This window comes from Marmota monax, unplaced genomic scaffold, assembly GCF_021218885.2.
Source record: "Marmota monax isolate L192 unplaced genomic scaffold, Marmota_monax_Labrador192_F-V1.1 WCK01_AAM20220418_F8-fsc00077, whole genome shotgun sequence".
Taxonomy (NCBI): Eukaryota; Metazoa; Chordata; class Mammalia; order Rodentia; family Sciuridae; genus Marmota; species Marmota monax.
In genome coordinates this window covers 32,015-59,990 of record NW_026694610.1, presented here as the reverse complement: position 1 = coordinate 59,990, position 27,976 = coordinate 32,015, and the positions used below count along the sequence as shown (strand labels likewise).

The 27,976-nt window shown below is 39.2% G+C and overlaps 1 protein-coding gene across 4 annotated transcripts in view; it reads right to left on the bottom strand.

The window, feature by feature from the left end:
• Positions 1 to 27,976, bottom strand: part of Fyb1 (FYN binding protein 1) — a 164,719-nt gene that overhangs the window by 115,081 nt on the left and 21,662 nt on the right. Inside the window, exon 1 of one of the 4 annotated variants that reach the window (XM_046422240.2) lies at positions 4,400 to 4,524. The exons of the other annotated variants lie outside the window; for them this stretch is intronic. The gene's annotated coding sequence lies outside the window, so the exon portion shown is untranslated. Of the gene's footprint in view, positions 1 to 4,399; positions 4,525 to 27,976 lie in introns of those variants that run through there. 4 annotated transcript variants of the gene reach the window in all.

Below are 27,976 nucleotides of genomic sequence, written 5' to 3'. Positions count from 1 at the left end.
GGCCCATTTTAACTGGAAACTTTACATTAGAGTCACAGTGTTTGAGAAAGAAAAAACCTTCAACATCAGTGAATTTAAGCCCTTCATTTTACAGGAAAGAAACAGGGTAGGTGATCTGTCCAAAGCCACATGCAAGGACAAGGTCAGGGTTTTCTACTTGCTCATCCAGTGGGCTCCCCACTTCCTGTGCTGGCAGACTGGTGACATACCTATCAGCTACACAAAGACCTGATCTCAAACATAGTCACGTCAAGATCCAAGGACACTGTGGACTGTCTTCCGGGCCAGGTCCTATCACCTGTGCCTCCCCTCCTAACAAATCAGCAAACAAATTACTGTTACCTGTTTTACGGATAAAGAAACCAAGATGTGGAGCAGTGTGTCCATTCACTCAAGCCCCCAGCTGGAGCCTGGTGGAGCCTCAGTTCACTCTGCCTTCCCTCAGAGGCAGCCCTGCCACATCTCAGACGCACACTTTCTCACTCCTGCCTCCCTCTGGTTATCAGGTGATACAAATGGCGGAAAATATGATGTTCAAATCTGGTAAAAGCTTCTGAGCATCATCTGTGCTTAGTCTTCAGGCCAGTAGATGTCAGTGTGACTGCTCTGCAAGCCGGCTGTCAATTTCTAGACTGGCATTTTCCAGATAGTCCAGGGTCAGGTCAGCATATCGCAGTGGGAGCTGGAGGGAGTTGGAGCCCAGTGGTCATGAAATAAATGGATGGAAATGACAAATGACCAGTATGGGCTTGAACCTTTGAGATGATTTCCCAAGGGAAGTAGAATCCTTCCCAGCCTTTCCTTCCTGACATAGCAGAACAGCTTCTCCAGGGAGACCTTGGAAAATGCCACAATTCCCATGGCTATAAACGGTGCCCTTTAATGACATGTTTTTGAAGATGTGGTTTTATTGGGGGCGGGGGGAAACATGTCCTGGACGGGGGTTGTGGCTCAGTGGTAGAAAGCTTGCCTAGCATGCATGTGGCACTGGGTTTGATCCCCAGCACCAAATGAAAAAAAAAAAAAAAGAAGAAAAGAAAGAAAGAAAGAAAAAAAACTAAACAAACAACATAAAGCTATTAAAAAAATCCCACTTGATTTAAAAAGAAAAAAAAAACCGTCCTCCTCTATCATATGTCATTAGTTTCTTGGGGTGTCAGACTATTTGGAATTTGTGTCTCACCTTGTTATATGCACATGGTTTGCATATAAAACCTCCCTTGGCAGTCTCTGAGCATAAACACCACGAAGCCTTTGTTTTTCGGGTGATATACTCATCTATTTTTCTACACAAAAATAATCTGTATCTCATGACAAAAATATTTCAAATAGCAAATATGACTAATCAGTGCTACATAGTAATACATATTAAGTGTCCAAAAGTTTATCCTCACAACAACTATGAGGTCAGTACTATTCTTATACCCATTTTTTTTTAATTTTATTTATTTATTTATCTATTTTCTTATTGGTTGTTCAAAACATTATAAAGCTCTTGACATATCATATTTCATACATTAGATTCAAGTTGGTTATGAACTCCCAATTTTACCCCAAATACAGATTGCAGAATCACATCGGTTACACATCCACATTTTTACATAATGCCCTATTAGTAACTGTTGTATTCTGCTACCTTTCCTATCCTCTACCATCCCCCCTCCCTCCCCTCCCATCTTCTCTCTCTACCCCATCCACTGTAATTCATATCTCTCCTTGTTTATTTTCCCATTCCCCTCACAACCTCTTATATGTAATTTTGTATAACAATGAGGGTCTCCCTCCATTACCATGCAATTTCCCTTTTCTCTCCCTTTCCATCCCACCTCATGTATCTGTTTAATGTTAATCTTTTCTTCCTGCTCTTCCTCCCTGCTCTGTTCTTAGTTGCTCTCATTATATCAAAGAAGACATTTGGTATTTGTTTTTTAGGGATTGGCTAGCTTCACTAAGCATAATCTGTTCTAGTGCCATCCATTTCCCTGCAAATTCTATGATTTTGTCATTTTTTAGTGCTGTGTAATACTCCATGGTGTATAAATGCCACATTTTTTTTATCCATTCATCTATTGAAGGGCATCTGGGTTGGTTCCACAGTCTAGCAATTGTGAATTGTGCTGCTATGAACATCGATGTAGCAGTATTCCTGTAGTACGCTCTTTTAAGGTCTTCAGGGAATAGTCCAAGAAGGGCAATAGCTGGGTCAAATGGTGGTTCCATTCCCAGCTTTCCAATAAAATAGAAGATACTGAAGACATCGATAAATTCCTTAAGTCATATGATTTGCCCAGACTGAGTCAGGAGGATACTCACAACTTAAACAGACCAATAACAATAGATGAAATAGAAGAAGCAATCAAAAGACTTCCAACCAAGAAAAGCCCAGGACCTGATGGGTATACAGCAGAGTTTTACAAAACCTTTAAGGAAGAATTAATACCAATACTTTTCAAGTTATTTCAGGAAATAGAAAAAGAAGGAGCTCTGCCAAATTCATTCTATGAGGCCAACATCACCCTGATTCCGAAACCAGACAAAGACACCTCAAAGAAAGAAAACTACAGACCAATATCTCTGATGAACCTAGATGCAAAAATCCTCAATAAAATTCTGGCGAATCGGATACAAAGGCACATCAAAAAAATTGTGCACCATGATCAAGTAGGATTCATCCCTGGGATGCAAGGATGGTTCAATATACGGAAATCAATAAATGTTATTCACCACATCAATAGACTTAAAAATAAGAACCATATGATCATTTCAATAGACGCAGAAAAAGCATTTGACAAAGTACAGCATCCCTTTATGTTCAAAACATTAGAAAAACTAGGGATAACAGGAACTTACCTCGACATTGTAAAAGCTATCTATGCTAAGCCTCAGGCTAGCATCATTCTCAATGGAGAAAAATTGAAGGCATTCCCTCTAAAATCTGGAACAAGACAGGGATGCCCTCTCTCACCACTTCTATTCAATATAGTTCTCGAAACACTGGCCAGAGCAATTAGACAGACGAAAGAAATTAAAGGCATAAAAATAGGAAAGGAAGAACTTAAATTATCACTATTTGCAGATGACATGATTCTATACCTAGAAGACCCAAAAGGGTCTACAAAAAAACTACTAGAACTAATAAATGAATTCAGCAAAGTGGCAGGATATAAAATCAACACGCATAAATCAAAGGCATTTCTGTATATCAGCGACAAAACTTCTGAAACGGAAATGAGGAAAAACACTCCATTCACAATATCCTCAGAAAAAATAAAATACTTGGGAATCAACCTAACAAAAGAGGTGAAAGATTTATATAATGAAAACTACAAAACCCTAAAAAGAGAAGTAGAAGAAGATCTTATACCCATTTTTAGGATGAGAAAACTCAGACACAGAGATGATATAAACCTCTCTCAGAGTCACACAGCACATAGAAGGCAGAGTCAGGGGCCCGTTTTTTTTTTTTTTTTTAGTTACTTCCCTATTAATCTTGTTAAAAAAAATAAGAAAAGAAAAGACCTCATGAATCAGCAGCAATACATACAAGAGAACCAGAATCTCCAAACAAAATGTGGAGTTATTGGTGGCTCTGAAAGGCTTCTGTGGCTGACTTGTAGTTGTTCGTCAGCATTGATCTGGTTTGCCAGGTTCAGCTGTAAGAAGGCAGGGTTCAAGGCAGTGAGGCTTCTTTTCCTGGTTTGCATAGAAAACTCACATGAATCTCCACCCCCTCCAGATCTTAAGGTTTGGGGACAATTGAAAGTAGTTTTTCCTCATCAAAAGGTTGAGCACACATTTGTTAGGAGCCAGGGTGAATTAAATCATGTGTGCCCAGCTCTGCAGGAATAGGGCCACATCTCTGGTTTTGTTACAAGACATCATTTAACACCAGGGCACTGCAGGTTGCAGTGCAAGAGAAGCCCTCTCCAGTTACAAAGGAGCAAGTGACAGGCATGCTCCTGGCCCCGTGGCTTGTAGCCCTTCTGGCTACAAGGAGGCTGAGTCTTAGTTTCTGGTGACCATCTCTTCTGCTATTTTGCAACAGAATATGCCTTTCTTTTTAGTTTTTCAGTTAGAAGAACCTGTGCTGTCAAATTTTGAAGGTGCTCTCTTTTCTTTCTTTATTCTTTTTTTGGTACTGGGATTGAACTCAGGGGCACTTGAACACTGAGCCACATCCTTAGCCCTATTTTGTATTTTATTTAGATACAGGGTTTCACTGAGTTGCTTAGCACCTCACTTTTGCTCAGGCTGGCTTTGAACTTGCAATCCTCCTGCCTCAGCCTCCAGAGCCACTGGGATTACAGGCATGTGCCACCGCACCCGGCTGGTGGTATCTTTTCTTGCAGTATAACTTAGCACATTTCTTTGAAAGAAGAAACCTGGGCATAGCTGTTACCTGATTCCTGCAGAAGAAGGTGGTAGGGTGGCCTCATTTAATGGGTCTTCACGAGGCAAAGGCCTGGGTTCCCCTCACTTTTGCCTGCTGCATTTGCTCTCCATGCAGAATCCAAGAGCATTGGCAGTTTTGAAGCCTGGCAGGGGTTTTCCCAGAGGGATGGTTGAGTGAACCACCCCACCCCTCCCTGCCAGGCTGACAGACCAGAGAAATGTTCTATTATGGCCTCAGGATATTGAGCAAGGAGGAGAAAGAGGAAACTAAAAAGTGTCTATTCAGCCTGCATGCTCTTGCTGACATTCCCGACAAGCATGTGATATTTAAATGGGCAAAAAGTAAGGCTCTCCTGCCTGCCACTATGGTATTCAAGGGGAGCAACCTGTAAAGCCTTGGGTCCCATAACTGCCCTGCACACCCAGGGCTGTCATTTGCAGTGGCTGTCAAGGAGAGGGACTCTGCTCTAGGAAGGTCCACTCCAATAAGTGGAACACTAACTATGTCTGCGGGCTGCAGGTGACATGGGCTTTTGACTCTATCACCTGAGAGGGGATGGGGCATATCCTGGAGAGTCCAGGGACTCACTTCTTACTGCTCCGTTTCTGACTTTTCTTCTAACTCTACAGAAAATGGAGTGTTCAGAGATTCCCACTGGGACTAAATGGAATTTTAAGATATTGTGGTTGTTAAATTAAGTTCCTCTGCCTTTCTTCTTCCCACCCATCCATCCACCTATCCATCCATTCATAAACATGAAACGCCTACTGTGTGGCCCAAGAACTTTACTCAGACTAGAAAGTTGAGTAAGGCAGGGTCTTCCTCGTGGTGGTTTATGATCGTGTAGAAGTTAGGTCAGAGAAAAAGCCCACTGTCCTCCCACCATGACTTTCCCTTCGTGCACAATAGGGGTCATGAACTATAGCACACCTTCCAAATCTGTCCTATTATTAAGAAAAAGATGGATTTTATATTTTCAAAGGATGGTAAATAAATAAGAGGAAGGAGAAGGGAGAAGAGGAGGAGGAGATGATGTCTTGACAGGACTGTACACAGCCTGAACTATTTACTATCTAGCCCTTTGCAGAAGAAGGTTGCTGAGACTTGTTCTATCCTAAGAAGCTCTGCTTTTCAGTAAGCACACAACTATCTAAGGCATTTTCTCTAGCCATCAAATGTGGCTACGTGAGTAAGTGTTGGTCAGTGGGCTCTAAGCGGAAGTGGTTTATGTAGCTTCTTGGTGGTGCTCTGCAGTAGAGCTCATCATGCTGCCCCCCACCCCCGTTGGTTGGCTTGCTGTGGGTGCCTGGGCCATTCTGGGCCACCAATGACCGGGGCAATACCCTAGGAATGGCAGAGCCAGAAGATATAAGGAGACTGGTCCCTGGCACTGGGAGTAATCCTACTGTGTCTTTTTGCTGGATAGCTCTGAGGGAGAGAACACGAGAAGGAAGAGAAGCTTAACTTTTAAAACTCAGTCTTTCCTGGGCCTCTTTTACTGCAGACAAACCTGTAGCATAACTACCAATGAGACTAGAATGTATAAGTAACCATGTCACACTGTGATGAGTGAGAAACTCATCAATATCAATAAAGTATCAATAAAGGGCCAAAAAATATGAGGAAGGAATTGCTGTAGTGCAGAGGCAGAAGAGGACACTTGATCCCAACACAGGACACTTGATCTTAGGCCATGAATGAGTCCTTGTTGGAGTTTACAATTGTCTATTTCTTCCCCCCTCCACCAACCTTCCTCCAAAGCCCCAAACAAAATAAAACAATCTACCAAAACAAAGAACATGGCCTGCCTTCATGGAATTCCCCTTCCCCTCTTCTCTTGCACTGTTTTAACTCCTACTCATGTTTCAAAGCCCTGTGTAGATTTCACCTCCTTCTGAACTCAGTCCCATAAACCTGGGTCAGGCATCCTTCCACCAGCTTTCTGCACTCTTTTAATTATCAGAGTTGTGTCTGTCTTTTCCCACCAGATCTTGAGCTCCTTGGGAGTCAGCACAATAGTATATTTGATTCCTGGTTTATAGTACATTGACTGGCCTACAGAAGGCATGTTATACAAGTTGTGAATGAATTAATTTATTACAGGATGACTGCAACTTGCTGGTTTGTGGAGCTGTTGCTTTTTTACACAATTGTCTTAGGAAAGGGAAGATAGCAATTTATGTCTCTTATCACCTGCATGTTAAGGTATATACATTTAAAACTTTTGCTTTCTAAAATGGCGGAGAAAAAAAAAGTAGATACGTTTAGAAAGTTTCAATTTAAAATTTTGAATGTTTTGTTTGATACAAATGGTAGCTATGCTTAATGACAGTGCCTGAAAAGTTTTGAAGATTTAATAAAAAGTTTCTTGGTGATAATAAGAAGTACAAAATTTAAGTTAGAGGAATAGGGTTGGAGATTTAATCAACTAAAATGACATGAGATGAGTTTAATAATAGGAGGACATATTCCTGAAATACATGGGAGAACAGCCATTTACATGTTAATAAGTACTCAATTGTCCCAATTTTCATAAAATATTTACTCATAAAGTAAACAATGTGGCAAATCTATTATTGTTTGACACCAATAATAACATAATATGATGATAACTCATTTGATTCTCCCTTGGCACTGTATGTTATGTGGCTTATAATGGATGAGAGAAACAAAGTATTTTCAGTGTAAATTTGTTACTATATGACCAAATATGTGCAACCTATGTTCTGAGCCAACAAAAACATGTTTTTCAATAGACATTTTTTATTACATCATTAAAAATTCAGAAATTTGTCTTACTAGGATCTCGTTTCTGTAGCTGCATAACTCTTAGAGCTTATTCATCAGTCTACTTAACTGTTCCATTTTCAAAGACCAACGTATCTCCTCCCAAATTTTCTGATGTACTTAAAAAAAAAAGCCTATATGGCTTGATGAATCAGTGCACCAGAATGCAAAGCAAGTTCAGTATTATTTTCTTCAAAGATTAACTCATCTTTCTGGACTTGAGATATTGAACAAGCTACACCTGGCCTCATGTATACCCCATAGATGTTTTTTTTTCAATCAAGAAATTTCAGATTTTAACAGGAGACCTGAATGCTGACATAGATGGGGAAATAAGCAAACAGGGACCTCCTCTTTGTGTGTGTGTTTGTCATGCTGGGTCTCAAACCAGGATCTCAGGCAGCATAGGCAAGCATTCTACCACTGAGCTTCATTTCCCATCCCACCCAGACCTTGTCTTCTAATGGAAGCCCAGCTAGCACCCTGCTCACCATGGTAGGTGATGATGGATAGTGCTGAGAATGTAGCCAGTTTCTATTTCCCCACCATCTGCCTCTTTTTCTTCCCAAGGAAACTGGGATCTACACTGTTTTGATTAAAGTCCTTTTGCAGGGTTGCTCTGGGACCTTTCCCCATAACTGTATGTCCCTTCAGAGTGATATTGACACTTCCCAGGATGTCCACATTCTGTGAATGGTCAGATGCAGCAAAGAGAGAATGTCTTCTAACCTAAGATTTTCAGGACACCATGTAGCAGCACTAGTATTTTCCCTCTTCATTTAGAGGAAAGAATACAAAATGCTAGGGGCATATTTTTCTGTACATGCAATACTTCTTTAGACGGTGTTAATTGAAGGCAAAGTTGGAAAGAATTGCTTGCATTATGTTTCTAAAGAAAACGATAATGTAAAATTGGGTTACTACTTGAATATGAGGTTTTTATTATTTTTGTAGCTATTCCTCACTAAAGGCTTTCATAAATTACAGGGAGACCTAAGCAATTAAATAAAAGTAAAGTCCCTCAAAGTTTTCTTAAATAAAATAACAGGCCTTCCATCTGCTATAGAATTGTAACTAACACCTCAGAGCTTGAGGATGTTTTATTAAATGTTCAGGGCTTCCCCTCCCCCATGTAAGAGAAATTCTAAGCAAATGATGGACATCTAAATGAATAGTTCATTCTTTGTGGACATGAATACTAGCCTTTTATTCCTCCACCCTGAGCTGCTCTATTGTACAACACAAGGAAATAAAACACTATGTAGGATAATTGGGGAGTGGGTGGGGGTGTAGGGGAGATGGGGGAGCCAATTTACTCTCAGGCGTCACTCTAAACTTGCAACTCCAGGCATCAAGGACCTACTTAGAGTGCCAGGGTTTCTATCTTTATTATATTACTGGGTTCTTCCACATCCCTATCTTATTTCACCCTCATCTCTACCCTATACCAACTGATCAGCAAAATGTCTACTTTGAGGAGTTGACCCGTTTATCATATTGCCTCTCAATATACTTGCTTCTCTGTTCTCTAAATATTGTACTCATTTCATTGCTAAAAACAGTAAGTAAGTACAATATTTTGTAAGTACAAATTTTCGTAAGTACAATATTTAATTATTACGTTTAAAACGTTAACACTATGTTCTCACTTTAGCAATGATAACACTCCCCATAACTTAAAAAAATGATGAAGTTGATATTTTGTTCTCAAAGGAGTGAGCAACATGAAATTGATGTCTACCCTAGTTGTCTTTCAAGAAGAGGTCATCTGTTTTCAATGGCCATGCCAGCTCTGCTGTGCCATTGAAGACTACAGTAACTTCCTCAGAAAAAGAGGAAGTTTATTTATTATAAATAAATATACTTATTTATTATAAGTAAATAACCACGCATGAGTTTGGGAATGAAAATGATCTGGCTTTGGGTCAGGCTTCAACACAGTCCTGAGGGTTTGCTTTACTCCAGGGACCCGAAGACAAATTGGGGAGGGTTCCACCTCTGCTCCTTCAGCAAGGGAGTGGATTTGGCAGTGGAGCCAAGCCTTTGCCACTGCCAAGATTAATGAGTAGCAGATGAAGTTCAAATTAATCCATGCCCTTCCGAAAGCTCACGTCACCCTGATGACATCTGTTTGTTTGTCAAGAGCTTTGTCTTTAAGCCAATTGCATCTTGATCACAGTCCATCAAAGGTGTACATTCCTCAAGTGAGCTCACTGTCCACTGTCAGAAACCACTCTGTGCCCAGACACACGGGTAATTAAAATGAGAATGGATTATTTAGAGGAGGATAAAAGAAAGAGGGTTCTGCTTATTTTTCCTGACTTTAGCAGCTACTTACTCTTCCTCACCTCAAAACTCATGCACACATAGAGAAACATTTCAACCATCACGGTGCAGGACTGGCTCCGATTTGATATGTAAAAAAAAAGAAAAAGAAAAGGTGGCTTTTTCCTACTTTCCTCTGCCCTGCCTCCTTCTGATCTCAATGTTCTTGTTCCTTCCCCAACTTGTTCCTTATTTTGCTATTCAGAAAAACAAGAAGCTATCTGGTCAATGTGAAGGAGTTTTTCGCCTCTGAGCATCTAAAATTCTAGAAATACGCCACGTTCTCATTAGGAAAAGGCATAAGGGATTTGAATAACTTCCAGGGGGTTTTGCCAAATGGGATTTTATTAGGGGAAAAAATACTTATGAAAGGAGTCAGCAATCTTGGACATGTAGGGGAAAAAGAACTGTACCTGCTTCTCCCTTCTCTCTTGGTCCTTCTTTTCCTGATCTTTTGTCCTTCAGGAAAGTAGCTATCGAAGATTTTAATATATGAGTGTACACCTTAATATGTGAATATTTATTAATGAACCCCAAGATAAGCAAATATAATTGCAAGACCAAATTACGATGAGATGGCTCTGGAGGTGTAATAGGTCCTATGCTGGCAAACCAAAGCTCAATGTAAACAGTGAAACTAAACTAGGACTTTGGCACTCAGCAACTGTCAATCAACTTCTCACTAGGGTTTTTCCAGTCTAACTGGTCTGACCACTCTGACCAGTCCAGAAGATTGGGTCCTTTTTCCCAGTGTAGTCTGTGCAGGCTGTCCCATACTGCTCTAGTGAGCTCTCCGAACCTCTTCTGGTTCTGGTTGCTACCTGATTGCTGATTCATTTCTTGCTCAAATAATTTATTTTGACCAAAGTTTTTCTTTTAACAAATACACACATGTATTATCTCAGGAGTATGTTATCTACTATAAAAATAAACAAAAATAGAAAATGAAAGATGAATTTCTTAAAGTTTAAGTTTTCTAATCATTTCTCCCCAGGCCCAATGAATTCTCTTGAACCCACCAGACCACTGATGAAAAGAGAAGAGAGAAAAAAATTATGAGACTAGAAATGGACAAAGGACACAAGGGTGTCTCTGGCCAAAACCACAGTGTTCCCCACAAGTTGGTTCCACCCATTTGATTTTGTTAACAAGTTCCTTTGTTCAGCATGCAATGTGTACCGAGGTCCCTGTCTGAGCCAAAGGCTGTCTCTCCTTGTCCTGTTCTGCCCCAGCTGCATGACTTTTCATGGGTCTTTCAGTGCTTACTTCTGAGACTCTCACTACTGCTCTCCTAATAGGTGATCATATTGGACATTTCCATCTCAATGTTCTGCTTCGAATCTTCCCTTGGCAGGACTGTCATTTTGATCTTTCTTTGATCAACTGGATCATGTTTGCTTTAAAGCCATTTGTTAGCTCTTCAGCTCTTCAGAAAGAAAAATAATAGTCCAACTCCTTAACTTGGCACTGAAGGCTTTCCTTTATAAGCCCTTACCACCTGTCCAGGTGCAGAGGGCATTATTTCTTCTCTCATGTTGGCTCATTCTTCCCCTCCTTCTTTACTGGTTAATCACCTCCCCCACCTAAGTCTCCTCTGATCCTCCCTCTTGCCTCTTAGAATACTGACTGCATCATGTGTTAGGATATTTACATCTTGGTTCCATTAGAAGTTGTCCAGTTAGAGTCCTCTTCTTAGTTTGTTTGTAATTCTTTAAAAGAATAGTCCTCAAACTTTAGTGTTCATAAGAATAACAGGAGGTGATTTTTTAAAGTGCAAAATCTGGATTCAGTAGGTTTAGGGAGGAGTCCAGCAAGCTTCATTTATATCTACTTATCTACCTCACTCCCCCAAGTGTCTTTCCTCTGTCATCCTTAAAATAGAGTATGAGGTCAGGTGCTCAGGTCTTCATTAAATATCAGTGAAAGAAGGAATTTTCTATCTTTTATCTTTCAATGCCTGATAAGAGAACACACCAATATGGATCAAAATCCACATTAACTTTTGATAGACTACACCTGAATAAAGAAAATACAACCCACTGCATAAGGCTGACCTCTATACCTGCTTTTATTGCTGTGTGTGTGTGTGTGTGTGTGTGTGAAAGAGAGAGAGAGAGAGAGAGAGAGAGAGAGAGAGAGAGCACATACATTCATACATAAGAACACATTCACGTTCATGTAAATCATATTCACCACCAACCATTAAAAATAGCTTTGAAAATATAAACAGATGGAGAAATTATCTAGATCAAAAGATTCCAAAGATACATAATAGTCAAACACAATATGTTAATCTTGATTTAATCCTGGCTTGTACAAATAAAGATTAGAAAATAGTTTGGAGACCATCAGAGAACTTTCAATACGGGCAGTTAAATGATAAGTTGTTAATGTTTTGCAGGTTTGCTAATAATACTCAGGTTAAGTGGGAGAATACTCGTAAGAGATGCATGCTGGAAATACTAAGAATGAACTGTCATGATTTGCACAATTTACCTTGAAATGGCCTAGGAAATAGTTTATGTACACACATATAATGTGGCAAAATTTTTATAATTTTGGGTGAACCTAGGTGAAGGGGATGAAAATGTTTTCTATATTACGGTTTAAGCTTTTTTATAGTTTTGAACTTTGAAACAACGATGTGAATACTAGATTGATCTCACCTTCAAAGATTCAAATTTCTGGGTTTCTGTGAAAAGCCTGATTTCCCAGTGCAACAATTTGCTGGAACTCTGAAAAGCCTCCACAGTTTCCTGTAACTGCTTCCCTCATTTTGATCACCAGCCTGATCTCAGCAATCACTAGGTTTGCAACCCATAATATGCACATCATGAGCCTTTGGAACTCTCCAGGCTCGTTCTTTGTATAATTGTGTCTCCTGAAATGCACAAGACTAACTCAAAAGTATCTTCCATTGGGGAAGTCCATTTACTTTGAGAGAGCAGGGAACAGTAGGGTTGGCCAACCTGTGAAAATGTCTATTCTTGGCACACATATAATGCATCTCCCCAGACCAGTGGCCAGAATGGGATAAGAGGCAAAAGACTCAGAAGTGCAAGATGACTTTTTAAATATATATATATATATATATATATATATATATATATTTAGTTGTAGATGGACATAATACCTTTATCTATTTATTTAATTGTATGTGGTGCTGGGGATCAAACCCAGTGCCTCATGCATGCCAGGCAAGCACTCTACCACTGAGCCAAAACCCCATCCCACAGGATGACTTTTAACCAGATCAATGACATTTTCTTCATTTTCTGGGACTTGAGGTCCTGGCCACACAATTCAGCTTGGGCAGGACTGACCTTGGTTGGTAGATAAAGAAGTAGTCCCCGAAGAAATTCAGTAAAATTATTATAGAACGGTCTTTGGGAGGTAACAGTGGGAAATAGACCCAGAATAATGATGTTTGGAATTCAACTTTATATATTATTTATTCTTTTATATTAGAAAAGACTTTAAGCAAACATGACAAAAATCCTTACCAATTCCTGGTGATAGATAAATTGTTGTTTTTTTCCCCCTCTATTTTCAAAATTCCTCAAAACCAATCAAACAATGAGAAGGTTATTTTAACTTCTTATGGGTCAAAGATTTCCCGTTATACCATAGATATGCCAACATTAGAAAAATTGTCACCTACAGCCATGTGATGTTAGTTTTTTTCAGAACTTAAGGAAGAGGAAGTAAAATCACAGGTTCTTGTTTTTCTAAATACTAACAGCCAGAAACTTTAATGTTAAATCACTAGGGTCAATGTTTTCAAATGTAGTGTTCCCCCTTAATATTCTAGCAGCTGAACAAAGAGGTTAACAAATTAAAATAAAAGACAAAAATATATGAGCTCTTTCATTTTTATATATGATATAATTTCCTTCTTTTTTGGACTCTGCAAGGTAATAAAGCAAGATCCCACACTTATGATATAATCTCCCCCATTTTTGATTCTACAAGCTAATAATATTTTAAAATACAATTATAACACCACTATTGATGGCTTCTTTGAGATTTTAGATAAATACAGCCTTCTTTCATTATAAAATTAGTTTGATCATTTGTCCATTCTAATTCTCAGCAATGTTTGAAAATGAAATGGGATAGTGAAGGAAGGGGCTTTTCTTTTATGGTGGCAGAGAGTCTCATCTCTGTGTGTCAGAGGTATCTGCAACCAAGGACCAAGTCATGTCTGAATGTCTAACCTCATCTGCTGGGATGCCACTGGGGCTGGAGCTCGCCGCATCAGGATGCTGGAACTTTGGATCCCTGAAATGGTAAACTGAGTGTTTTAGTAAAAAGAGGATGATAATCCCTTATTCAAGGGTAGACTTGACTTTGGACCTGGACCGTGGACCTGGTTGAGTTGTAACTGAGTGGACACCATCCCTAGGTGCAGAATGGAGGCAAATAGTTATGTTTTATTCAGCTTTTTTTTTTTCCTGCTGTGACTAAATAAGATATGACCAGAACACTTTTAAAGCAGGAAAAGTTTATTTGAGGGCTCACAGTTTCAAAGGTCTTAGTTCATAGAAGGCTGGCTGCATTCCTTGGGGCTTGAGGTGAGGCTGAATATAATGGAGGGAGAGAGTGGTGGGGGGAAGTAGCTCACATCACTGTGATCAGGAAACAGAGAGACTCCACTTTCCAGATACAAATATATATCTCAAAGCCACACCCTAATTCCTATATCCTCCAGCCACATGCTATCACTCAGATAATCCCTATCAGGGAACTAATTCACTGATTGGGTTAAGACTCTCACAACCCAATCATTTCTCCTCTTCTTACACTGTCTCACACGTGAGCTTTGGGAGGAAACTTCACATCCAAACCATAACACTATGTATATATAGCACTAAAGTTCTTTGTTCTGGAATACCAGGCTCTGCTGTGTGATGACAGTGGCCATAAATGGAAAAAAATCCAAGCAGAAATTAGCCATTGGCCATTAGCAGAGACTAATAACTGATCTGAGCTATATCAGTTTGCAGACAATCTAAGCAGAATTTGTTGGAGCCCAGGATCAAGAATTTCTAAACTACCTTGTGGTGTTTCCAGTACAATCAAAACCATCCTACAGTGAGGGAGAAAACAAGCCCCACCCCAGACTTCTACCTCCAAATCTCTGTAACTGTGAATGTGTTACATGACAAACAGTAATTTTCAAGAAAGTGATTATAAACTTTCACATGGGAGGTTATCCTGCATTATCTGAATGGGTCAATGTAACCATGAGGGTCCTTAAACATGGAAGCAGGAAGATAAAGTGTCAGAAGCATTTTGCATGTCATTAATGATGGATTTTCTTTTTGTTATTTGTTTTTCCTTTGTTTTCTCCTACAGCTTTATGGAGGTATAATTGACAAATAATACTGTATATATTTAAGGTGTATATTATTTATATATATAGTGATTATCACAATCAAGCTAATTAACATACCCATCACTCTATATAAAGGTAACTCATAGTTACCTCTCTCTCTCTCTCTTTCTTTTTTTTTTTTTGTGGTCAGAACACTTAAGATCTACTCTCTCAGCAAATTTCAAGTATACAATGCATTATTATTAACTATAGTTTCTCTGCTACACATTATATCTTCAGAATTTATTCATCTTTTTAAAAATTTTTTTTGTAGTTGTACACGCATAGAATGCTCTTGTTTTGTTTATTTTTATGTGATGCTAAGGATTGAAGCCAGTTTTTCACACATTAGGCAAAGCACTCAGACACTGAGATACAGCCCCAGCCCCTCATTCATCTTTTAACTGAAAATTTGTACTAGCACAGAGAAAAGTTAAAATAGACTTTTCTGGCCTCATTTGCTATGGGGTTAGAAAAAAAAGAGAAGTTTATGGTTTTCCTCGCATAATATCAGCCAGTATTGAAGTAGTAAAAATTTCCATTACTTCTCAAGTGCCTACAGATCTTCATCACTCAAACCTCCCCCTCCCAACAAGACTATTCTTCCATCCACCTGCCTCTCTGTCCATCAATCTACATATCCACCCACCTATTCAGAAGACATTCATTTAAAACCCGTTAAAGATGTGAAATAAGAATTCTCATCTCCATTCCCATGACCGGCAAACACAGGTGCAGAGAAATAAATAACTAATTAGGTTCAGTTCAGACTGGTTTAACCTCCCATCTTCTGATTCCCTAAATGCAGTACTGTTCTGCTGAAGTTGCAGCCTCTGGAGTTTCTGATTCTTAGACCCCAAGGCCATTTGGGTAGGTACTCAGTCATTGCCATATCTGACCAATGGAGGAAATATTTTGGCGCACGTGGAACTCTGTGGCATTTTTTTGTTATAGAATTGATGAGTTGAGTTTGTTCTCTTAGCTGCATAGTTGTTCTGGGAAAGCCCTGCCTAAATCAGTGCTTGGTGTTTTCTCCAATCTGTGGGGCAGATAGCAATGTTTAGGCCATATTTTAATGTCTTTGCTGAGAGGGATGCCCATCAAAGCAACAGTACCAAGATCTGAGACTAGTTTTAAAAACTGTCGAAGACTTTCTTTCAGAGGAAATCTCTATTTAAAATGTACAAATTAAAATTGCTTTAGTAGTAATAGGGATTGTTAGCACTTATTTCCTCCACTCCAACCCTCTTATGTCCTAGGTGGGGCCTAGAGAGAGGAAGTTAGGTCATCGTTTGTGTGCCCTTAAGGAAATACTGGGACTCCAGCCCCTACTTCTCTCTTTGCTTGCTGGCCACCACAAGGTGAGCAGCCTTCTTTAACATAAACTCCTTCCATGATGTAGTATGCCACAACAGACCCCAAAGCAACATGTAAAGTGACCATAGACTGATTTCTGAAACCTTGAGCCAAACTACACCTTTTCTTCCTTTGTTTATCTTAGTTATTTTGTCACAGCAATGGAAAGCGAACACAGTGATTTGTACAGATATCTTTTCATTTTAAAAGGAAACTATACTCAAGTTTCATTGTAATGTTTATTGATTAGAATAAGGAGGAAGATACAGATAGCGAGCAGCAAGAGCTATTAGCAAAGAAGTATTTATTGGGGAAGGCAGTGCGGATAAAATAGAAGTACTTAGCTCAGGGTCCAATAGTTCTACCTGCCGGCCCAGCTGTTGTTGTTCCTGGATTTCCATGTTACCTTGGAAAATCACCATACCATTTTGAGCCTCAAGTTCACAAATTAAATTAGAAAATGCATTCTAAAGTACCTGGCATAGATCTTGGCACACAATGAGTGCGCACTGAATGTATTAAGTACCTTTTGGGTGACAAACTTTCTACTGGGTGCTATGGTAAAAGTTAGTTAAGATAAAACCTCTACTCTCAAGAAAGTCAGGCTGTTTGGCAAAACAAATGATGTATTTCTGGAAAATTGATAGTCCAATGACTTACAGGGCAGTATATTGTAGGCATCAAATAAGTAGAGCAGTTATGAGAAATTGTTACACACTGGAGGGACCCTGAAGTGCTGCTTGAAGAATGAGTAGGATTTGGTGGGATGAAAATGAGGAGGACAGTGTAAGCAATGGAGAAAGTGGTAAGTGGTAAGAAGAAGCTCAGAGGCGAAATAGTCTCAAAATTCATCCATAACCATGGGGTGAGCAGAGGTATAGAGTATTTCTTTTTCACAAAGGGAAGAGCTGAGATAGGGAAGTCCAAGTTCCCACAGAGTCAGCATGTCCCAGCCACAGCCTGTCCAGTTGAGCTTCTGTCATGAGACCACTGCTTCATCAGCCTTTGAAAAGGGTCTAGGTAAGGTTGGGTCACTGATGTAACAGCAGCTTTTCACATAGGGGATGGGTCTTGAAAAGTGATTGCAAGCAGGTTTAAGACAGAAGAGAAGCTACAGGGATGCAGAACTGCTTATCATCCTTAGCTTTTGAGAAATGGGTTACTGTGTTGCAATGGACAAGGGTGAACTTTCTCTAAGCCAAAGATAAGAGTGGCTGAAAGTGGGAGAGTGAATGATATCTATATAAGAGCATCCACATCCACATACATACACATGCATATCAATTGCCTTTAGTAGTCAGCTTTGATCAAAATGAACATTGCATTCTTATACCAAATCAGGATCAATTTTATGTAAGCCTTCCTGGTAGCATTAGCCCATACTACCTAAAAATAAAAGTTATGTGAAACTAAAAAAATAACAAGCTACCAGAAAGTTGGGGACAATTTGAGCAGCAGGCTATCCATTCTTTTTGCAATAACCCACAGCTGTCCTGCAGCAGGCCTCAGAAGCAGCATTCACATGCTGTTACCAAATATCCAACCTCAGCCCAGGCTGCCAACAGACACAACCACCTTCTCACATTAACATTAAATCCTCATTTGAAGCTATTGCAAGTGGGACGTTTAAAAGTAAACATTCTATGAAAAAAAATAAACGAGTTTGTATGCAACTGCAAAGAGCTGGAAATATTTGGCTGGGCAAATCAATAGTTTGGTTTATAAGAAAAAGTAAGACTTAGATGTAGCCTCCAAAAAACTGTGGATAATTAGTTGATGGGGAGAAAAGCCATGGTAGGCATCCTTAGCAGAGCCGTCTGGTTGGCCTAGAAACAGGCTTCTTTCTATTTGCTTTTTTTCTTTCTTTCTTACACAGGTCATATTCTAGCACAGTGGTCTCAAACTCTTTAGTTTCAAGACAGCTTTGAATACTCAAAATTTATTGGAGGACTCCAGAGAGCCTTTATTAATGTGGGTAATGAGTGAGAAAATTTTCACTGATTTATTAATCCATTTAAAAATAATAATAAACTTTACATACTAACAAGAATGATGCACTTTGAAAAATATATCTTCCAAAATGAAAACTTCAGTGTGTGGCATGGCATCGTTTTACAGTTTCACAAATGCCTTTAAAGTTGGGTGTAATAGAAAACAGCTGCACTCCCATGTCGGCTCTGCATTCACTCTGTTGTGACATGCTGTTTCAGATGAAGTATATAAAGATATGGCCTCACATATATACGGAGTTGGTAAAGGACAGAATATCTTAATAGCTTTTTTAGATAATGGTGCTGTCTCTGGAAAATTCCACTGAGTACTCATATGAGAATGAGAATGAAAAATCGAATGGCAACTTCGTATTATTCTGTAGGTATTTTGGACCTTGGGGGTTGTCAGAAGGGGAAAGGTGGTTCCCAGGGACCTTTGGCTACACTTTGAGAACCGCTGCTCTGGTCTTTCTCTAGCTCACATGTGCCTGATGTATTTCTCGAAGGTGGGAGGGTTCCTGTTATCTGTGGCTGAGACTTCAAGTATGTAACTGTGGACTACAAATGTGTGACCTCCAGGCTTATTTTGAGGTCATCTAATAGCATCTTATGCTCACTCCGTAGTCATAGCAGCACTCTGTCGGCTGGTCTGATTGTGTAAAACTATGAAAAGGCTGGGAAAGGGTAAGTGTTCAAGGTAGTTTGTGGTTTTAATTGAATTTATGCTTCTAAAGACTTCTAGGTGGGGCTAGGATAGTGGCTCAGTGGTAGACCGTTCGCCTAGCATGTTTGAGGCCCTGGGTTTGATCCTCAGCACCACATAAAACAATAAATAAAATAAAAGGATTGTATCCAACTACAACTAAAAAAAAAAAAAAAAAAAAAAAAACAGAAAAAGACTTACAGGTGGGCATTTCTCTCTCTCCCCCTTTCTCTCTCTTTCAACACACACACACACACACACACACACACATTGGTTGTCTCCCTTTGAGCTATGTCCTAGTAATGGGGTTCCAATTGCCTCTAACAGTCCTATTGTGAAAAGAAGCCCACAGCCCTTGAAATACAAGGAAACAATTACAAAATCCAAAATCATCTAATTCATAAACATGAGCTCAATATTCATTAAAATTCCCTGTAAGAGAAGAGGCCAACGTGGCTTGTGGAGAAAAGGAATTGTTTTCCTGTTCAGATCATAGCTAAGAACAGAGGCAAGAAATGGTGATTGTCAGAAAGCATGAGATGAAGAGGGAATTACAGGGAACACTCTGAGGAGAGCTTTTCCTTTCACAGCCAGTGCAAGATCTTAATATTTTTCTTGAGAAATGAACAAAGGTGACATTTTTACCCTTTGGGCTTAGAAAGGGGTGAATGCATATTTCAAAAATAAATAGCTCTTGGCTGATTTGATGCAGATGTCATCCACAGCTGTCCAAGCAGGAAAAGAGGGGGTGTTAACAATTTGCCATAGATTTACATTTAGCATTTTTGGCCCAAATCATGAAACATAGACAGACTACTTGTTTATAGAATCATTTTGGTCTCTTTATGCTGCTTAAACCGTTTTGTTTTGTTTTTTTTTTTCCATATCATGGTGCCGATGACCAAGTAGCTATATAGGAGCTGTCATTTTTTATTGCATACACACTTGTTAGAACTTTTTAAAGCACATATTAGGAACTAAGTGTTTCACTGAATGAATAAATGATGAGGAAAATCCTTATGCATGATAACTATTAAATAGATACAAAACCCTGTAGCTAATATAACATCAGTTGCCATAAATAACATTAAATATGTATTTCTCAAAAAAAAGACCTAACTGTTGATAAGTTCCTGGAGCAGTATTATCCAATACTTTGGACAATTTTCTGTAATTATAGAAAAGTCCTATATTTGTGTGGTACAATGTTGTAGCCACTGACTACATCCCACTATCAAGCATCTGAAATGTGGCTTGTGCAAATGAAGAATAGAACCTCTAATTTCTCCTTCCTTCCTTCCTTCCTTCCTTCCTTCCTTCCTTTCTTTCTTTCTTTCTTTCTTTCTTTCTTTCTTTCTTTCTTTCTTTCTTTCTTTCTTTCTTTCTAGAAAAAGAGTCTTACTGTGTTATTCAGGGGGATCTTGAACTCCTGGGCTCCAGTGACCCTCTCATCTCAGCCTCCTGAGTGCTGGAACTACAGGCGTGCACCACTGCACACAGATAATTTAATTTTAATGAATTAAAATTTAAACAGCCATATATGGCTAGTGGTTATAGCATTGGGTAATGCAGTTTGAGAGCACCAGGACCAAAAGATACCTGTTTGTTTTCTAAGCCTCTCAGATACTGGATGAATTCCAGGTGTGCCAAGGGATATTTTAGTTGTGTTGTTAAAGCTCAAGCATGAATCAATGAGGGAATTAACATACTGCTTCCTTTGCTCTAAAATGAAGAATAGGTTTGAAAATAACTTGATGATCTATGGAACTAGATCTCTAATTTAAAGAGACTAATGTGTCTTAGAAAACTCACTGGACATTCTGGACTTTAATAACTGAAGGAAGTATTAGAGATTTTTAATATTATAGTAATTCAAGAACAGAAAAATAACTATTAAGTAACTCTGGCAAAAGAGTGAGAGAAATTACAGAAAATAAAGTACATTAATTAACATCAAATCTCTTTGAGAGTAGTGTGGTGTGGCATATGCAGGCAGAGGAACTACAATGCTTTGGTAAAACTTCAGAATTTGAGATGTCATGTTTACAGACAAACAACAATACCTAAAAATTACAGGGGATACAGGTTCTACAATCAAGGATTCCAAGCAGAGCTGGACAGATGATGATGAAGATGCAGACAGTTACATAATAAGGGAAGAATCAGAAAGTTATAAAGAATAACCAAAGGATTATCACATGAGAGAAAATTATCCTGAAAAAAAAATAGGGTTGGACCATCATAGGTAATTGGAAACAACTGTCAGTTGATGCCAAAAGCACTTGTTAGGTAGGTCATCCAGTGGCACCAGAGAAGATACATTTTAGCGCAAGTTAAGAGAGCATTTAGGTAGCTGTTATAATGATCCAAGTATGAGATGGTGGCCTTGAGAAAGTAGCTGCAGAAATAAAAATAAAGAAGCAAATATAAGAGGTATTTTGAAGAAATTGGATTAAATTTGAGCTTTCCAATTGGTGTGTGCCCAGGTGTTACAGGTAGTTGAAATCCTGATCCACTATGGCCTTGGGGACTTTGGGGGACACTGCCCCACCAAGCAACTGCTTCCAGGCATGAGTAGCCTTTTTATTTATTTATTTTTGTTCACTCAAGTACTCAAATGCCGTCATCTCCTGTGTGGGTGTGACATGGGAAATTCTGACAATCACTGAACAGGAGGCTTAGTGTCAGACCAGATATAAGGAGAAAAGGGAAGAAAGAGTTAAAATGACTATAGTGTTTTTATTCTTCAAGACAAAATGGGCGTACTGGTGGGAAAGGGAGCCAGTTTGGGAGACTTTGAATACCTCCGTTGATGTGAATATGAAGTATTCATGCAAATAACTAGTTGGAAAAACAAAATTGGAAAGAAGGTGAGAGGTTTCTTACATAGGGAGGTGATCTGTATTAACAATGGAATATAGTATTTGGCTAAAATACCATTCAGAGGATGTTGATATGAACCTATCTCTGTCTCTTTGTCTTGAGTCTATTCTACTAATTATATTTATCCTCAATTTAGACAAAGATAGAGAAGCATTAGGTATGAACCAATCATACAGATATGGGAGGAATAACCAACACAGAGGCTGATGGCATCCAGATTAAGAATAACTTGTTGCCCTAAACTAAGGACATGTACAATGCACACAACTAGGTGAACATAGCTAATGCCACCAAACTGTGTACTTTACTATAGTTAAGGTGGTAAAGTTTACATTGTGTTTAAAAAATTTATTTATTGGAAGTTCTGCATGTGTATGTGTATATGTATGTGCACATATATATTACATACATCACATGCATTATGTATGTGGGTATATGTATGTGTGTGTATGTAAAATGACTGGGGGATATATGTTAAGGAAGTCTAAGGAGGGAAAAAAATGGTCTACACTTTGTTAGGTTGATTTTTAGTTTCTTCCTTTGGGCCTCTCCTAAAGAATTCACTCTAAGGAGAAAAAAATCTCCTAAGTACATCTTGGCAAAGATCAATGTATTTAATGAAGTTAAGAATAATTTGTTCATAGTAAGTTAAGAATAATTTGTTCACAGAAAAACAGCAATACCTAAAAATTGCAGGGGATATGGTTTCTACAATCAAGGATTCCAAGCAGAAGACTGACCCACTTGCTTACTGTGGAAGTGACAATAAAAAGAAATTGTGTGGGGCTGGGATTGTGGCTCAGTGGTAGAGCGCTCGCCTAGCACAGGCAGGACCCGGGTTCGATCCTCAGCACCACATAAAAATAAAGGCATTGTGTTGTGTCCATCTATACCTAAAAAAAAAAAAGAAAGAAATTGTGTGATGGAAATGCTGGATGAGGACCATGAAGTCTAACAGAGAACTCTTACTCAGGTGAAGAAGAGGGAGGAGGATCCTTTCTCTATATCATCTCTACAACCACCACCATCAGATCAGCAGTCAGTTTAGGGGCTTGGCCAGAATAATAACAAGTAGAAAATACGTTAACATGGTTTAGAGAGTTTTATAAAGCCCACAGGGAAGGCATTAGGGTGGTTCTTTGATTTATTTCTTGTTTCTGACAGCTGAGCTTTAAAACAGAGCCCCTCCTATCACATGAGAAGCTTCTCGTAGGGACAGCATTGTTGAATATTTCTGCACCAGCCATGCCTTGTGGGCCACTCAACTTGCTCATGGAGACCTGAGTGTCACTGGATCACTCTGAAAGATGTACTGCCACCCAAGGGTCTCCCCAATTCTTGAATCTGAGAGATGGTCAAGGTAGAAGGGAACATAATCTTCAATTCCTGTCTGGTTCTGAAGCTGCATCTCCTTAGCTCAGCTCATTTTCTTCATCTTCCCAATGATTCCCACCTTCATCTCTCCCATTTCCTCTTTCTCTTATTCCTTAGAACCTAGAGTGATGGATGGTGGTAAAATAGGAGAGAAGTGAGGTAAAGGATGGGAGTGTGGGGGTGGAGTTCTAACCTATTGCCTAAGTTCTCCTCATTTCTTTTCTTTTTGGTTCTGGGGATTGAACTCAGGAGCACTTGATCACTGAGCCATATTCCCAGCCCTATTTTGTGTTTTATTTAGAGATGGGGATTCACTGAGTTGCTTACCAACTCTCTTTTGCTGAGGCTGGCTTTGAATTAACAATCTTCCTGCCTCAGCCTCCTGAGCTGCTGGGATTACAGAAGTGTGCCTCTACACCAGGCTAGTTCCCTTAATTTCTAAGGGTGGTTCTTGGCAGACAAAGGAATGAATTGAATGAATTGTGTTCTGTACAACCTTAAAAGGCCATTCACAGTGTTACTTATAATATAGACGACCCTAGTGGGAAATCCACCCTATGATCATTTGGCTGAAATAGCTATTTTTTCCTTAACAGTATTATAAACCTTACGAGTTTATACCACAATCCCTTTCCAAGAGGAATGAAAATATTTCCTCCTACATGAGCTCCAAATTATACTGCCACACACTCTTTTCACATGGGCTTCTCTCTTAGGCCCCCACTGGAAATAATTCTGAGAGCTGAAAGAGAATTTCATAACATAAAAGCAAAAATTACAAGTTCTTAGGGAGGGGATAATTGAGACAGCATGCAGTATATGTAGATGTGGGAATATTACTTGGTTTTGAAAAAGATGTTACAGATCTATGTGAAGTGAAAGGATAAGAATGCCCATGTTGTATAGCTGTGTGACAAAAGGCAAAACAAGGAGGAACAGAATAGAAACAGCAGCATTTCATTCAAGACTGAGTAAAACAGAGGTGTGGAGCCTGGGCCCTGGACCCAGCCAGCCTTGTATGACTATTTATATCAAAATGCATATCAGCTCATTTAATATGCAGAACACCTAAAAAAGTGGAGAGGGAAACCAGGTCATTAATCTTGTTCAAGATTAAGCAGACTCCAAAAGGCAGATGTGGTTTTGCACAAATTCTGCCTCAGGAGACTGTCCACAAGCTCTGGGAAAAATCCATCAAGCCATTGATTCCCAAGACTGCCGGGTACGTGACCCTAATTCTTGGTCCAAGAATGATAGGGTGGTGATCTGGTAAGTAGATGGAGGCTCCATCAATGTTTTATCCTTTCTGTACATTCCCTGATCCTGCAGGGATAAAATGTTGCATATGAATGAGATATTGGAGCTTTAAGAACCACTTGAGATGGATGAAAACAAGCTGATTTTAAACCCTAACAATTTAAGAAATGTCAGGGCTGAGAGAATATAAATCATTTTGAAGCAATTTATCTTAAAGAGCTCTTAATTCTACACAGGCAAAAAGAGTTCCTAACTAGTATCAATATTTAAGTTAGAACTTCAAAGAGGAAGTATATGGAAGACTTGATTTGATATTCTAAATGCTGTAAACATGCAGTTTTAGATTCTTGGCAAACTTTGAAATCCACCTAACTGGGCTAGTTTCTTGGATGGTCTCAAAACTATATTATTATTTTTTCCCCTCGCCCTTGTAAGGGAGTTTCAGCCTCTGAAGCCTTTGCTAGTGCCACATGGCCATTCCCGTAGAGTTTTTTTTGTCTGTTCTTAGTCTAGACAATATTAAAAGTTATCTATGGATAAATATTAAGCAAGTTATATCACTAGCTAAGGGTTCACATACATCACAAGTAACCAGTGTTCTCAAAAAAAGTAGAATGAACAGATTTATAGAGGTCAGGCAAGTAGATTGATGGAATGGTCATGGATTCCTAATTACTGTTTTTAGAGGAATGTGGCATTTTGGACTCTAAGTCTCAAAGATCTTATTGTGAAGTTGAACGATAAAATGTGTGAATAAAATCAGATTGCCTAGGACACTGTAATCAGCTATTTTCTCAGAGATAAGTCAATTTCTAATGGGAAGGGTGTTACCACGATGTCTATTTTTTTCTATTTTTATTTTATCATTCTTCATTTATCAAAGCAAAGGCAAAAGACATATTGGGGAAAAAAATTGAATGTGACATTAATTAATCCATTGAACAAATTACTAATACATATATTTTAAAGCCAGGGAAATGAGTTCCACGTTTATTTTGTTCTTTTATTTATAGGCAGTGCTGCGAATCAGATCGAACCCAGTGCCTCACACATGCTAGGCAAGTGCCCTACACTGAGCCACAACCCCAGCCCAAGTTACTAATATTAATTAAGCTTCTAGGCACTGGATTAGGGACTTTTAAAGTGGAGACAAATTGAACAAGGATCTGCCTCCAAGGACTGCTGTTCTGGCTGGCTAGAGTGTCCATCACCATAGAAATGTCTATCAGCCAGTGCTGGGAACCTGCCAGCGGTCAGGGAGAGCAAGCATTGAGAGTGGGTGGATGTGGGGTGAGAGCAGGGCCTGGGTTTAGAGGTTGCAGACAAAGAGTGGAGACTTTACATGCTATATTTTAAGTTCAGATTTTATCCACTAGACGAGGCATCAGCAAATGTTTTCTGTGAAGGTTCAGAGAGTAAATAATTTTAGCTCTTGGAACCACAGGATCTTTGGCAAGACACCATAGCTCTGCCGGTGTAGCGGGAGAGCAGCCCTAGAGCTTACATAAATGAATGGATGGGTTCCCATAATATTTTATCTGTGGGAAGTGGACAGTGGGATGTGTTTGACCCACAGGTCATGGCTTGTTGACTCTGCACTCGGCCAATAGGAGCCTGATGTGGGTTAAGCTAGAAAGTTACATAATTAGATGTGTGCTTAGAAAGAGAATCCAGTAGCAGAGTGAGGATGGACTTCAGGAGTGTGAGACAGCAGATGATAACAGTCTGGTCAAAAAGAACACTGGCCTCAATTATGAAATCTGGAGAAAAGGCAATGGTATATGATTATAAGGTGTCAGTGTGCTGGTGACCACGGAGAAATAAAAAAAAAAAAAAAAAAAGCAACCCAAGATGGTGGCTGCACTCACCAAGTTATGGAATATAGGAGGAGGAACAGATTTGGGGAAAGGTGACTTCATTGTGAGTAAGGTGGTTTTTTGAGGTGCCAGATGTGTGAGTCATCAGCAGAGGAGCAGCAGCCCAAGCCTTGAAAGAGACCGAGAGTGTCCAGGGAGGGCAAGCAGAAAGAGAGGTGGCAAAGATGTACCTGGACCACTACCAAACTAGACAACGATGGGGACCCAAAGGGGGACCGACGGAGAGTTGTTAGAGGGGTACAGAGGGACACCAGGGAGCAATCATATTTCAAAACTCAAGGGGGAGACTTTCAAATGCCATCAAGAAGACTCAAAAAAATTCCATTATATTTGGTGACTATGAAGCATTTTTCAAACATTAATCAGAATAGCTTTGTAAAGTAAAATTAAACACACACAAAAAAAAAATCACCACAAAATTGCCAAATTATTTGGAACCTTTTTTTTTAAGGTAGTATTAAGAGGAGTGATAAATATGACTTCTAATGTTCTTATTTATTTGTTCTTTCTTTTTTTCGTTAAGTGTTAGGATTACTTGAAAGCTGGGAGTTGATTAGCCACCTTTGAACCTCCCCCTGTAAATCACGTGGTCCAGTGATCACTGTATTTGGGGATGGGAAGGCAGGTGAGATTTTGTCCTGTCAACTCTGGAAGGGTCTTTGTGCAAACTTCTTGGGTGAGCTTCATCCCATGAATGTTGGGATGTGGGTAGACACCTTTTAAAATGATAAGGTATTCGATTTGCAGGGCAAGTGAAAACAAATGGTGGCCTTCTTAAGAGCAAAGACCCTACTGTCTTTGCTTCTAATAACCCTTCTTGATACATAAGCATGTTTTCTTCTGAAGCCACCTTAATAAATAAGCTAAGTAATAACAGTTTTAAGATAGAACCATGTGACTTGTTCATGACTTGTAATTTCACAATTAAGTGGCCCAAGGATTAGTCATTCAGTGGAAGCATTTCAAATGATGATTTACAGCCATCTTTGAAGAGGTTTATAGCAGGGAAATATTTTACATGCCTTGTGAATGAAAGTGTCACACTCCAACGAGTGATTTGTTGTTTATAATTTTCTTTAAAAACTTAGCAAAATTGATGAAACAGGCTCATTGAAGAGGGTTTCATAGAGGAGTATATGACTCTGAAGGGATTGTTGAAGCTAGAGCATGAAAGTCTGTGGAGAACACATTTCTGAACACTTCGATTTTGCCTCTAATAACCACATTAAGAGAAAAAAATAAAACAGAATGAGCATTACAACAAAAATACTAGCAAGAACAACTCCTCTTTCCCAGGGACCAATTAGCCCGGTAGCACAGTGGTGTCTACAAGTCGTTTTTACTGGAACTACACATTTTGCGCAATGTGGGATGGCTTTATTCTCTGGGCTGCTTTCTATTTCCTGGCCAGACAACACCCCAACTTGAAAAGTCATTGTGAGAAGATGTGAGAAGACGTAGGACTGCTTGAGTAGGAGGAAAAACCTCTGAAGGGCGAAGTGTAAAAAGTAAATTGAATTCTGTACAGAGCAATACTAAGAAAGAAAGCTAGATACTGTGCAATAGTTCATTTTCTACCCTGAGGTAACTACAGTTTGAATCACAACTAGAATTTTTAAACAACTGAATAAAATTACCATTAAATCTGCTTAG